Source organism: Dipodomys ordii, unplaced genomic scaffold (genome assembly GCF_000151885.1).
Source record: "Dipodomys ordii isolate 6190 unplaced genomic scaffold, Dord_2.0 Scaffold15, whole genome shotgun sequence".
In the NCBI taxonomy this organism is placed as follows: Eukaryota; Metazoa; Chordata; class Mammalia; order Rodentia; family Heteromyidae; genus Dipodomys; species Dipodomys ordii.
In genome coordinates, this window is record NW_012267231.1 from 1108063 (window position 1) to 1121071 (window position 13009).

Here is a 13009-nt window from a genome sequence, read left to right on the forward strand (position 1 = left end):
CCCCTGCCCCGCCCTCCTCCCTGGGCCTTCCCGCCCTCGCCCTCCCACGCACCGCCCGGGCCTTCCCGCCCTCGCCCGCGGGTCCTTCCTGGGCCTGCCCAGGCCTACCTGCCCACACCCGCCTCGGCCTTCCCGCCCTCACCGGCTCGGGCCTTCCCTTCCTGCCCAGGCCTTCCCGCCCTCACCCGCTCGGGCCTTCCCTTCCTGCCCAGGCCTTCCCGCCCTCACCCGCTCGGGCCTTCCCGCCCTGCCCAGGCCTTCCCGCCCTCACCGGCTCGGGCCTTCCCTTCCTGCCCAGGCCTTCTTGCCCACACCTGCCCGGGCCTTCCCGCCCTCACCCGCCCGGGCCTTCCCTTCCTGCCCAGGCCTTCTTACCCACACCCGCCTCGGCCTTCTGCCCTCACCGGCTCGGGCCTTCCCTTCCTGCCCAGCCTACTTGCCCACACCCGCCTCGGCCTTCCCGCCCTCACCCGCCCGGGCCTTCCCGCCCTCACCCGCCTCGGCCTTCCCGCCCTCACCCGCCCGGGCCTTCCCGCCCTCACCCGCCTTGGCCTTCCCGCCCTCACCTGCTCGGGCCTTCCCGCCCTGCCCGCCCTCGCGTGCCCGCCCCGCCCCGCTTAGGCCTTCCCACGCCCCGCCTGGCCCTTCCCGACCTTTCCCATACCTGTCCGCCTCCAGTTGTTGCTTCCATCGCTTGCCAAGTTGTGTTGAATCTGACGCCCGTGCTCTCCCCACACCGTAGCCCCCACCTGGCACCCAAGTCGCCCCATTCCCTGCATGGTGCAGGTCAAAGGTCAGTTCTTTCTCAGCCTCCTCTGTCTGTGCAAAAGCAGATTACACATACAGGACCTGATCCACCCGTTCCTCATCTAGATTGTTGGTGTACCTTTTTTTTAAAAAAGAATTTTTTTGCCAAGGTGATATACAGAGTGGTTATAGTTACATAAGTACGTTTCTTGTCAAACTTTTTAACTCCTCCCCCATTTTTCTCCCTGAAAGATTAAATGAAAGATTATTTGACATTGCCAGAGAACCACGCAGACATCCAGGTACAGGGAACAAACAAAGATTATTGCCGGGAAAGGAGGCCGGCAAGACTCCTCACAAGGGAGAAGTGAGAAGAAGCACCGGCTGTTGTCTGAGGTGACCTTTATAACCTAGGGAATTTAGAAAGGGCTAGGGGAGGCAGAGACCCTGGTGTGGACGTGTGGGCCAGGGTCTTCATCATAGAAGGCTAGGATATATGGCTACTGCCCAAGTAGTAGATAAGGGCCCTGCAACTGCCCAGACCTGAAGGTCACTGAGGGGCTCTTGCTGCCTTATATGGGGGTAGCTGCCCCAGAGACGTGCCATACCAAGGTAAAGGCTGGTTATTTACTGCCTTTACTACATGGGCCTAGTGTTGCCTAGGAAGGGAGCATGCTAAAACTGTGAAGGGAAGGAGTGGACTAAGCTATGGAAAGGACTTAATTTGGCTAACACTCCCACTTTCCCTCTCAGTCCCCCCCCCCAAGTTGTACAGATCCTTTCCAACTTACTGTCTTGTGAGTATCACTGTTGCATTGGTTTCCCCTTCGTCTCACTATGGTGTTTCTTTCTGCTTGGAGTTAAACACACAGACCATGCACATGGGCACACATCTCTAGATACTGAAATTGTATCCCTTACTTAGAATTCTAGCAAGTGACATCTCCATCTAGAACTTCTTTTCTCTCTCCCTTTTTTTTTTTTTTTTTTTTTGTGCCGGTAGTGGAGCTTGAACTTGGTCTGAGCGCTGTCCTTAAGCTGTTTTGCTCAAGGCTAGCGCCCTACCACTTTGAGCCACAGCTTACTTCTGGCTCTTGGTAGTTAATTGAAGATAAGAGTCCCCTGGGTTTTCCTAAAGCCTGAGATGTATTTAAACTGTGATGCTTAGATCTTAGCCAACTGAACAGCTTGAATTACAGGCATGAGCCCCTGGCTCTGGGCTTAGAACTAATATTTACTCTTACTGAATATCTGCAGTACTTTCTAATAACTTAGGTACAAGTTTTTCTTTTAAACAGTAAACCGACCTTTATGTAATATCTCCTGCATGGCACCACATATATATGTATGTATATACATACATATATGATATATATAATCTCTCTCTTTTTTTTCAGTCAGGGGCTTGAACTCTGGGCTTGGGTGCTGTCCCTGCTCTCTTCAGCTCAAGGCAAGTGCTCTACCCCTTGAGCGTCACCTCCAGTTTTCTAGTGATTTATTTGAGATAAGAGTCTCAAGGACTTTACTGCCTGGGCTGGCTTTGAACTGCCATCCTCAGATCTCAGCTTCCTGAGTAGCTAGGATTACAGGTGTAAGCCACCGGCGCCAGGCTGAGGCACCACATATAATACTGTTCTTCATATAAAGTAGAAGTGTAAAGTGTGTGACTACTAATGGTACAAGCCATTTTAGGAACAGTAGCTGCAACAGCGTACAGGATGGTATTGATGGGAAGATAGGACAGTTTTAGTGTCTAGTAGTAATTTAATTACCCTATCTCATGACCAACTTAGTAGCTGACTGGATGATAGGAGAAAAATACAGGCAGGAACCAGGGTAGATTCTAATTCATGAGCCTGGGAATTTGGCCTGAAAAGTATCAATAGTGTAAGTTTTATAGCAGAAATGAACTCAGCACAAACAGGTTTGCAAAATTCAAGATGATAGGCCACCTAGAATTTGCCCAGCGTTGTTAGAAATACAGGACTAAAGCTCAGGAACAACTGTACCAAATACATGCATGATTCACCATGAAGAACCACAGTTGAAGTCACTGGTGTGTATGATGGAAAGATTAGGGAAGTACGTATTTATAGAGAAGAGCAGAAGGCCAAGAGTTAAACAAGAATTACCCATATATAGGAAGCAAAAATATAGGAGAGGGCTGGGAAGGTGGCTCAGTGGTAGAGCGCTTGCCTTGCATGCCTGAGGCCCTGGGTTCGATTCCTCAGCACCACATAAGCAAAAAGAAAAAAAGCTGGAAGTGGTGCTGTGGCTCAGGTGGTAGAGCGCTAGTCTTGAGCTGAAGAGCTGAGGGATAGTGCCCAGACCCAGAGTTCAGGCCCCACGACTGGACCCAAAAAAACAAAACAAAACAAATATAGGAGATATAAAACTTGGAGAAGGACATTGTAACAGGAATAAAGAAAGATGCTTTACAATCTAGTATTAGGAGTTGGGATTATTTGGAAAGATGGGAGTTGTAGGCCAGTTGTTTTTTTTTTTTTTCATAGAAAAAGTACAATTTTAACACCAAGCATTTGACATGGAAACACCTCAGAAAGCACATAGCTTGTTGGTTTCTCCAATTTGCCTTATCTAAAAATTTGCCTTATCTAAAAATCATTCTAATGGAACATCCTTCAAACAACCAAATATTTTTCTGTATGAATACCTTTACTTTAAAAGGCAAATATCCTTATTTATTGACACTATCTTGTTACTTAGTTTTCACATAAAATAAGGAATTGAAGTACTGCTTTTACTTATAGCAAACCCAAGCACATTGTTCCTAGTCTTCCCACCTTCCAACCCAATGAGGTGTGAGTGTTCTGTCAGCTTTAATTACTACTCCAGGGAAATTAATCAAAACTACAAACCAGAAAATGGCTTTAACTAGATTTCTTGGGTTGTATTGGTTACGTAACTTTTAAATTTTATAAAAACTAAAGGTCTGGCAACCTGTGGTTTACATTTATAATCTTAACTACCCAGGAGGCTAAGATCTCAGGATAACAGTGTGAAGCCAGCTCAGGAAAACCAATCTGAGAGACTCATTTCCAATTAACTGACAAAAGCTAGAACTAGAAGTGTGGTTCAAATGGTTAGATTTTTACCAGCCATGGGTGGAAAACCTGACTGGTGTTTGAGGACATGAGTTCAAGCCCAGTACCAGAAAACAAAACAAGCAAACAAAAAACAACAGTGAGGTAGATTAATAAATACCCAGTTTATTAACAAGTTTATAATAATTATAATTTATAATAAAAGATAAATGAGTTCTTAGATTCAATTTTATATTTAAACTCAATAATCCTTTAATTTTGATAACAGACTCAACACAAAATGTCCTTTCTAATGTCATGAAATAGTTCAAATCACTTTCTAGGTCTATCAATAAATATTATTTGAAAAAGATACGAGGTAATTCTTGCTCCCCCTCCACAAGGATCCTGAAAGGCTAATAAGCACATTGGTGGATTACTAAAGAAAAATGTAACTGGGTGCTGGTGGCTCATGCTGAGATCTGTACGTTCAGTTCAAAGCCAGCCCAGGCAAGAAAGTCCGTGAGACTCTTACCTCCAATTATCTACTAGAAAACCAGAAGTGGTGGTGTGGCTCAAAGTGGTAGAATACTAGCCTTGAGCCAAATAGCTGAGAATAGCACCCAGGCCCTGAGTTCAAGCCCCACAGCCAGGAAAAAAAAAAAAAGGGAATGACAGCCTTCTTGCTCTTTCTGATCTGGAAAAGTCTAATCATTCTTCCCTTCCTTGATTACATCTTAAGCAAAATAGGAATCGTTATCCTTGCTGCCTCTCAGGTTCATAAGTTTATTGTGAAAATGATTACATTATAAAATACTTTAGGCTTCATTGAAAAAAGATGGTATATGAATGCTAGTAACTTAGTTATTATAAGTTGCATAAATATTTTTTCCAAGAAAACATTTCAAGTTTTATGAGACAGTGTTTAGATGAATATCTTTACTCTTCCATGCTTTAATTGCATGGAGTTGTTTTGATCAGAGGTTACAGAAATCCTAATCCGGTTTACCCCAGTGTCTGCCCACGTCAGGACTCCTTTGCAAAGGAGAACTTTTGGGTGTTTTGGCCAGTCCTATAGCAGGTTGCTCTAGGTTGCTCTGTAGCAAGTGATTACAATGGAGATGCTCTGTGGTATTAATTGAAGCCAGGGCTGTTGCTTTCATTTTAGGCACTGTAGTCTCTTATTCAGGAGACCGCTGTTTGTCGTAGTTTACTCCTGAATCACAAGAGAAACAGGGCAGAAGACCGAAGGCCTGTCCGCCTGCCTCTTTTTGTCTGCTTTGTTTGTGCACCACAGAGATGTCCCCAAAATTATTGAACATGTCGACAAACAGCTCACACGTGGTTGGAAGCCCACCATGCCCAAGTTATGTGTACTTGTGGGTTCCTTCTTTTGTGCCCAGAAGCAACTTGTATCTTCATAGAAAGCAAGCATTCTGCTACTCAGGAGGCCATCTCTCCTGGAGCTGAAATCCCCATCCCAGGCGGGGTGCTCCTGTATGCTCCAGTGTGCAGCGCCCGAGGCAAGCTCCATTTCCATGTGTTCCCACTCTACGAAGTCTGCAACGGGGCTTTCCAACTGGGCTTCCCGTGTCAGCCTGGCCAGGACACACAGGCACAAAGCTGCACTGAACTCCAAAAATTGAGTTTTTAGCTAGGGGCCACTCTACTCCCAGGTAGAGATACATGAGTTCTTGGATAGTTAAGGCTAAAATGTGTCCATGAAAATAGCTCTGAGGGCTGGGGATGTGGCTCAGTGGTAGAGTGCTTGCCTAGCATGCATGAAACCCTGGGTTCAATTCCTTAGTACCACATAAACAGAAAAAGCTGGAAGTGGAGCTATGGCTCACGTGGTAGAGTGCTAGCCATGAGCAGAAGCTCAGGGACAATGTCTAGGCCCTGAGTCAAGCCCCAGGACTGGCAGAAGAAGAAGAAGAAAGAAGAAGGAGAAGAAAGTAGCCCTGAGAGAGAAAACACTCCTATGGTTACTTGGAGTGAGAGACAGAAGAGGGATTGTTTACAAAATATACATGAAGCTGGGCACTGATGGCTCACGCCTGTCATCCTAGCTACTCAGGAGGCTGAGATCTGAGGATCGCAGTTCAAAGCCAGCCTAGGCAGGAAAGTCTGTGAAACTCTTATTTCCAATAAACACTCAGAAAACCAGAAGTGGGACTGTAGCTCAAGTGGTAGAACGCTCGCCTTGAGCTGAAGAGCTGAGGGACAGCGCCCAGGCCCAGAGTTCAAGCCCCATGGCCTACAGACAAAAAAAAAAAAAATATATATATATATATATATATGTATATATACATATATATATATATATATATATATATATACATGAAGTATCCTTAGGGGGTGATAAAAATGTCCTAAAACCATTTAGAGCACCACAAATTTACAAAAAATCATGAACCCACATACACTGGTAGGTACATTATACCTTAAAGAGGCAAAGAAGGGGAGGAGGTAAAGGGGAGAAAGAGGAAGGGACCTGGATCAAGCTCCAGTATGTGAGCCTGAAGCATTTGGGAGAATACCGTGGACTAGCCACAGGACACAAAAGAGAAGACTCTGGCCTGGAAAACCTCTGGGAGCAAGAGATGATAACAAAAACTGTAGTCTCCCTCCTAACAGATCCCTCGAGGAGATGGGAATTATCATGCCAAGAGCAGCCATGATAACAGGGCGGGCCTCCTGCTCCACACAAAGTAGAGTGTTTGAGGCATGATTTTAGCAGAGTCAGAGTTTAATGGCCAGAATCAAAGTTTTATTTCTAGGAATTGTTGACAAAACTAGTTGAATTTTAAAAGCTTCTTGTTAAAAGTTGCATCTGAAGACCAATGACAGAGTAAAACTAGCTAACCATCCAGGCAGGGGGCCTTCAGTGTTACAATTACTACACTGAACTCTGGGCCTGGGCGCTGTCCCTCAGCTCTTCAACTCAAGGCTAGGGCTCTACCACTTGAGCCACAGCACCACTTCCAGCTTTTTCTGCTTATGTGGTGCTGAGGAATCGAACCCAGGGCCTCATGCATGCAAGGTAAGCACTCAACCACTGAGCCACCTTCCCAGCCTTTTTTTTTTTTTTAAGAAAACAGTTCCAAAATGAAATGATATCTTTAGCTTAGGTCTGCTTCACTGACAGTTTCTCTCTGTGTATCTCTTGTCTGTCTCTGTCTCTCTCTCACACACATACAGTTCAGAACACTGGTGAAGGAGCAGAGCACTGGTGCCCAGTACCAGTCAGGACATCTAGAAGGAGGACATGAGCACCTATCCTTCCCTTTTACATGATTTTTAACAGCTGAACCTGCAGCATAATCCAGTCCCCATCTGTGAGTGGAGTGTCCAGAAAGCCAGGGATGCTTGTTATCAATAATTGATGTTTGTTAACCAAGCTCATGCTGTTCTCAGTCAGATGCCAATTCATTGATTTATTGTAAGAGATATATTTCTCATCAGTGGTCCAGGCCGCACCCTTCTTTTGATCTCAGTATCCAAATGTTACTGGGAGTATAGACTGTAGCTTTCTCCTTCTGTATCCCCGCACAGGCATGGAACACAGTGGATGTTTAGTAAATATATGCCAAACAGAATGGAACTTTGCCAAAGGGAAGATTTGCTTATTGAGGGCCATATTCTGTGAAGCAGGAGCTAGAAAGATTTTTATCCACGTTTTAGCTGGTTAAAGGCTGTGAACACCAGCTCCATGCAAAGCCACGAGGCAAGATGAAGAAGCAGCTCTTGATTTTGACTTCTCTCCTTAGACAGATGGCTTCATTAGAAAGGAAATTCATCTCAGGATTTACCAAACAAGATGTCATTCTAGTTCATTTGTGTGTTCTCTTTACATTTGGAATGAATGCTCTAAAGTATTGTGCTGGGCCACAGGTAATAATAGCACAGTCCACTGCCTGCCCCTGAAATAGATTCTCCAGTAGGAAGAACAACAGTGCTGTCTTTGACTGAATTGTATGGGAAACGCAGATGTGTGAGTCAGCAGAGTCCAGTTCAGCCTTGAGGGTAGTGTGAGACATGGTATTAGGTCCATTTTCAGTGAGAATTACATTGTTTGGAAAGAAAGTGTCCTGTCTGTCAGGGCCCTTACAGTAAGGTCACTAGTGACAAGGGACTTCTCTGTCCCCAAAACATGGGCCTACCTTGAATCCTCTGAAACTATTTGCTTTCAATACCCCCAAATTCTCCCCAACCCTTCCTGACTTTTGCACATTGCCTAGACTGGTGATACAGGTTTTAATGTTCCTAACACAAAGGAATCAGTACATAGTACATAGGCATCACAGAGTATAGCTAACTGTCCAGAAGACATTGTGAAGTTCAGTCTTCTCTGTTTTTATCCTACATACTCTCCCTCTTTCCCTCTCTGTTTATAATGCACATATAAATATTTTTAAATTTGTTTTCAGTGCTCAGGCTTGAACTCAAGGCCTCACACAAACTAGGCAGGCTGTTTCAGAAATTATTATTGCTAGGCACACCTGTAATTCTAGTTACTGAGGAGGCCAAGATTTGAGAATTGTTGAAGTCAGCTTGTGTAAGAAAGACCATGGACTCTTTTATCTCTAGTTAATCACCAAAAAGCTGGAAGTAGAGCTTAAGTGGTAGAGCATCAGCTTTAAGAGGAAAAGCAAAAGGATAGTGTCATGGCCCTGAGTTCAAGTCCCAATATTGGCATAAAAAAACAAGTTTTATTGAAAACCAAGTCTTCCTGGCTCCAAGGAACTTACAAGTCCCTAGTTAGATGGTATTCATTCCTCAGACTGTTTTGCCTGTTCTGACCTATTGTCCTTCAGGGTGGTTACAGGCAGGAGTGGTTGTCTTATTTTGTGATGGATGTAGTTGTGGGGGCTGCTGGAGTAACCTGGTGTGAATGAGGCTCCAGGCTCCATTCTGCTGGTTGGCTCAGAAGGGGCCTCCAAGGGTGAAATGTTAGTTCTGATGATTATAGTTGGTATCCAGTGTCTTCTCTATAAACACTGACCTCAGATTTGATAGCTATAAGCTTTCCAATTATTTCCATAAAATGATCCAGCTGGATCCAAAGGTAAATACCATGATGTCACCAGCTATCTGTAGTCATTCCCTAATTAGTACCTGGCCTGTGAATGCATGGCTCTTTTGTTCTAAATTAGGGTACATCACATTGTCATCCCTTCCCTGCAGGGAGCCAGCCTGGGGTCAGACTGCCGGAACAGAGGATCATCCAAGGCCTTTGGCAGTAGTGGTGGATGTCCTTCTGTGGAGGACAGTGGCGGAAGACGGGCCAGGTGTGCACATTCAGAAGGCCCCCCAGGAGTCTTAGGGGGCCCAAGGAGCCTGACAGGGTTTGTAAAAGCAGCATGGTCATCACAGTAGCTCAGACCTGGAGCAGGTCATGAGGCCTTTCCAACCTCAGTCAGCTCACTCAGCCCCTCCTAGCTGGTGAACCCTCCAGTTTCTTCCTTCAATTTGCCTCATGCAAATCACTCCTGGCTTTTTAGACACAGTTTCTTAAGCCATCCTCCAGAAGAACTGTATCTGCGTATCTAGTAAATGCCCTGAATGACTCATGGTGAAGCAAGTGAGGGAAACACTGCCCAGGTTGTTACTCAGTCCGTTCCTCCTGGCACTCTTGTATCCTGTCAGTTAATTCCGTCACCTGACTTGGGGTGATAATGCAGTCGAGAGGACAGGGGTCCCCTGGTCTTTTTTAGGGGTTTTAGAATACTAGCACGTCTGTCAGGCTCAGGGCTTTGCCTGTTGTTGGTCTGAGCTAGAATATTTTGAGTGTGTTCTCCTCTTTCTAGAAGTCAGCCTTGCCATTCTTGTTTTATTACATTTTTATTAACGTAAACCAATATAAGGAGATTTGATTGTGATGTTTCCACATACTCCTGTTTCCATCCTCACCACTATTATTCTTTCCTCCTCCCCCCCTCCTCCTTGTCCTCTTCTTTCTTTTCTTCCTCCTCCTCCTCCTCCTCCTCCTCCTCTTCCTCCTCCTCTTCCTCCTCTCACTCCTCCTCCTCCTTCTACACAGTTTTTAATGGGTTTCTTCTCCCTCTTTGGGGCTTAACCCCAGGGCCTTGCACTTGCTAGAGCCATGCCTCTGGCTCCTCACTATGCTATTTTCGTATATGCAGTCCCTTCCTGTGTTAATAAGTAATTTTAGAAGAAGTAGTTTGATAAGTTAGTATTATTGCCATTTTGATGCCTTTTATATTGAGCCTCTTACCTATTCTAAAAAGCTAAGTAAGGGTGGTTAAACCAGCCATTTGTGTGGGCTGGTTCTTGCTTTGTGACCTGGGCTGGCCTCAAACTCATAAACTCAATGATTGTTTTGCCTACGCTTCTTGAGTAGCTGAGATACAGGTATTCACCATCATGTCTACTTTTTGTCAACACTATTGTGGGTCATTGTTATGGTTGGGGAGGGGATTAGAACTTGCCATCACCTTTGCATACTCATTTCTGGGCTGAGGTCCAGTCTTGCTTCTCTCCGCTTTGCAGGAGATAGGAAAGAACCCGAGGTAGGTCTTGGAAGCAAAGCCAAGATTCGGAGGGAGCCTAATCTAGCACAGGCAAGGACTTGGTAAGACAGAGCCAAGAGCCTGGGCAGCTTCTATGAAATGGGTAGTTTCCTGGAAGATTCTGTTTACCCCAAGGACCCCAGGTTTGCAAGGGCTCCTCACTTGGAACTGGTAGTTCTGCTGAGCAGTGTTAGAGGCAAAGATTCTAGGAACCAGAACCACTGAGATCCCCACGATGGGGCTGGGAAGGGCGTAGGTGTGGGGCAGAGTGCCTGGTGAGCTGCCCATGCCAGCCAGCCATGCCAGCCAGCCAAGCCGTCTGCAGATAATCTGCCACACAGTAGGCGTTCAGTAAATAGTTGCTGCATTGAAATGAATCGGAAGCCTACTTGTTTCTGTTTTGTATTATTTACTTTTTGTTTGTTTTTGTATCCTCTTAGTTTACTGGCCAAGAATAAGTACAGTTTTTCAAATGTTGATATTTGATGTAGCTAAATCAAACTGAAACAAGATTGATCCACATCTAAAATAGAATGACTCCCAGGATACACTAATGGCCTCTCTTGCTCTTCTAGATTCCATTTCATTCCTGGTAATCCCATCCATGCTTCCCACCTACATTCATTCCACGTGCTGTGCATCCAGATGTGGTCTTGGTGGTGGCTCCCAAGCCTCCCTTCTAAAGGATGTACCTGAGTTACACTAGCTCCCCTACTGCCTTCCAAGTCTCCCTCCCTTTCCCCCTCCCCCTCTTTCTCCTTCTTCCTCCCCCCCCGCCCCCCGTCACCCTCTGTACTGGAGACTGAACCCAGGACATGGTATATGTTAGACAAGTACTCTGCCACTGAGCTCTGAGCTGCCTTCCCCACCCAAGTTTAACTCCTCCATGTTACTCACAATCCTGTATCTCAGCTTATCCAGAATTTTACCCATCCAGTCACCTCTGGGGTACTGTTGCTTCTTCCCTCCTGAATCCTATCTGTTAATAGAGATGCCCAGCATTGTTAGTCAGAAATCTCAGCATCACAGGACTCTGCCAGCCTCTTAATTCATCCTTGGTTTTATTGAGTGCACCTCAGGCATGGCTCTGCATTGTAGCTTTGCCTGTTTGAATCTGACTCAAATCAGCTGTACAGTGCCTATCGGTTCTTTAGCTGCCAGAGGCAAATAATCCATAGTGTTCCAGTATGTCTGAGGATTAACCAACTGGAATTAATTGTTTCTTCTCGGTGATTGCAGGCCATGCTGCACATTCACAAATTCTTCAGATCTCTTACTTTTTCAGAGACCTAACTCAGGGAAGTGTAGCCAAGGAGTGAGGGTGTGTGTATGTTTGTACCCACCAGTTCCAAGCTCCTGGGGCTCTGGGGCTCACATTGGCTTCTCTTTAGATACTGGGAGGCTTAGAGCAGAAATTCTTCATTGGCTGCATACTGGAAGTACCCGGGCATTTAAAGCATTGTTGATGCCTGGGTACCACCTGGCCTGTTACACTCTGGAGAAGGGGCTCTGGGTTGGTGTCTTGTCAAGGCTCTCTAGGTGATTTTAATGTGCAGCCAGGGTTGGGAACAGCTGGTTTAAAGTGCGTATTTTCATTCTATATGCCTTGGATTCTGTCCGCTCTTCTTTCAAGCTCTTCTCCAGGAATTAGGCCTATGTTTCCCACTGTGTTTTCTCCATCAGTTCATCTGTCTCTTCTAGCCTGCCTTGGGGGGAAAGTCCATCTATGTATTCGAGGTGTGACTGGGGAATCGTCCTGGCTGAGACCTGAGTGCAAACGTCCTGATGAGAAAGGAATAAATTCCTCCACGTCGCCCTGTGAGGGCCACCAAAATGTCATGGAGGATGTTCTTCAAGCCATGGGTTGGTAAAGAGGGCTAACTGATAAGTAGAAGTTTATTAAAGGTAAATGGCAGGCATCTAGCAGTCTGGTGCCGCTGCCCATTTTGGACATCTGATATTTTTGGTCACCACCTTGTATCTGTTTATCTTGGTTTCCTCTAGGTGTCTTTTGTTGGTGATGGTGGTTGTGGGGCCTGAACTCTGGGCCTGGGCGCTGTCCCTCAGCTCTTCAGCTCAAGCCTAGCACCCTACCACTTGAGCCACAGCACCACTTCTGGCCTTTTCTATTTATGTGGTGCTGAGGAATCGAACCCAGGGCCTCAGGCATGCAAGGCAAGCGCTCTACCACTGAGCCACCTTCCCAGCCCCCTAGTTGTCTTCTTCAGTCCCACTGTCAACCCACGGCTGGCTGTGAGAAGGGGCCTCCACTCCCCGCCCCAGGCCTGCAGGTTGGACTCTGCCCCAGAGGCCGGTCCGGGACGTTAGATTCTGAGACTGGTTAACCTGTTAGGGAATTAGTTCATTCTCACTAGACTGGGCGGGCCCCAGAAGAGGTCTGCGAGTGAGACCTGGAGGTGGGGGCATCCTGCCCTTCAGCAGAGTGCCCTGCCCTGGCTCATTCATTCATTCAGCAGAGTGCCCTGCCCTGTGTGCTCATTCATTCATTCAGCAGAGCCCTGCCCTGTGTGCTCATTCCTTCATTCATCCCACACGGGACAGCACACCGGGCAGCTTGGTGGTGAGCCGGGGAAGGAGTGGGCCGCGGTTGGCGCCCGCGGAGGGGCGGAGCCCGCTGGCCTGGGTGCAGGGCCCTCGGGGAGGCGCCCCCACCGGCCTGGGCGG

At 46.5% G+C, this 13009-nt stretch overlaps 2 protein-coding genes across 3 annotated transcripts in view; one reads left to right on the top strand and one right to left on the bottom strand.

Moving 5' to 3' along the window:
* Fam103a1 (family with sequence similarity 103, member A1) overlaps window positions 1–707 on the bottom strand; it is a 5069-nt gene extending 4362 nt beyond the window's left edge. The window contains exon 1 of the mRNA XM_013011855.1: window positions 665–707. The gene's annotated coding sequence lies outside the window, so the exon portion shown is untranslated. The remainder of the gene's footprint in view (window positions 1–664) is intronic.
* Window positions 667–13009, top strand: part of Homer2 (homer scaffolding protein 2) — a 103283-nt gene continuing 90940 nt past the window's right edge. For both annotated transcript variants that reach the window (XM_013012134.1, XM_013012135.1), the window contains exon 1: window positions 667–793. The gene's annotated coding sequence lies outside the window, so the exon portion shown is untranslated. The remainder of the gene's footprint in view (window positions 794–13009) is intronic.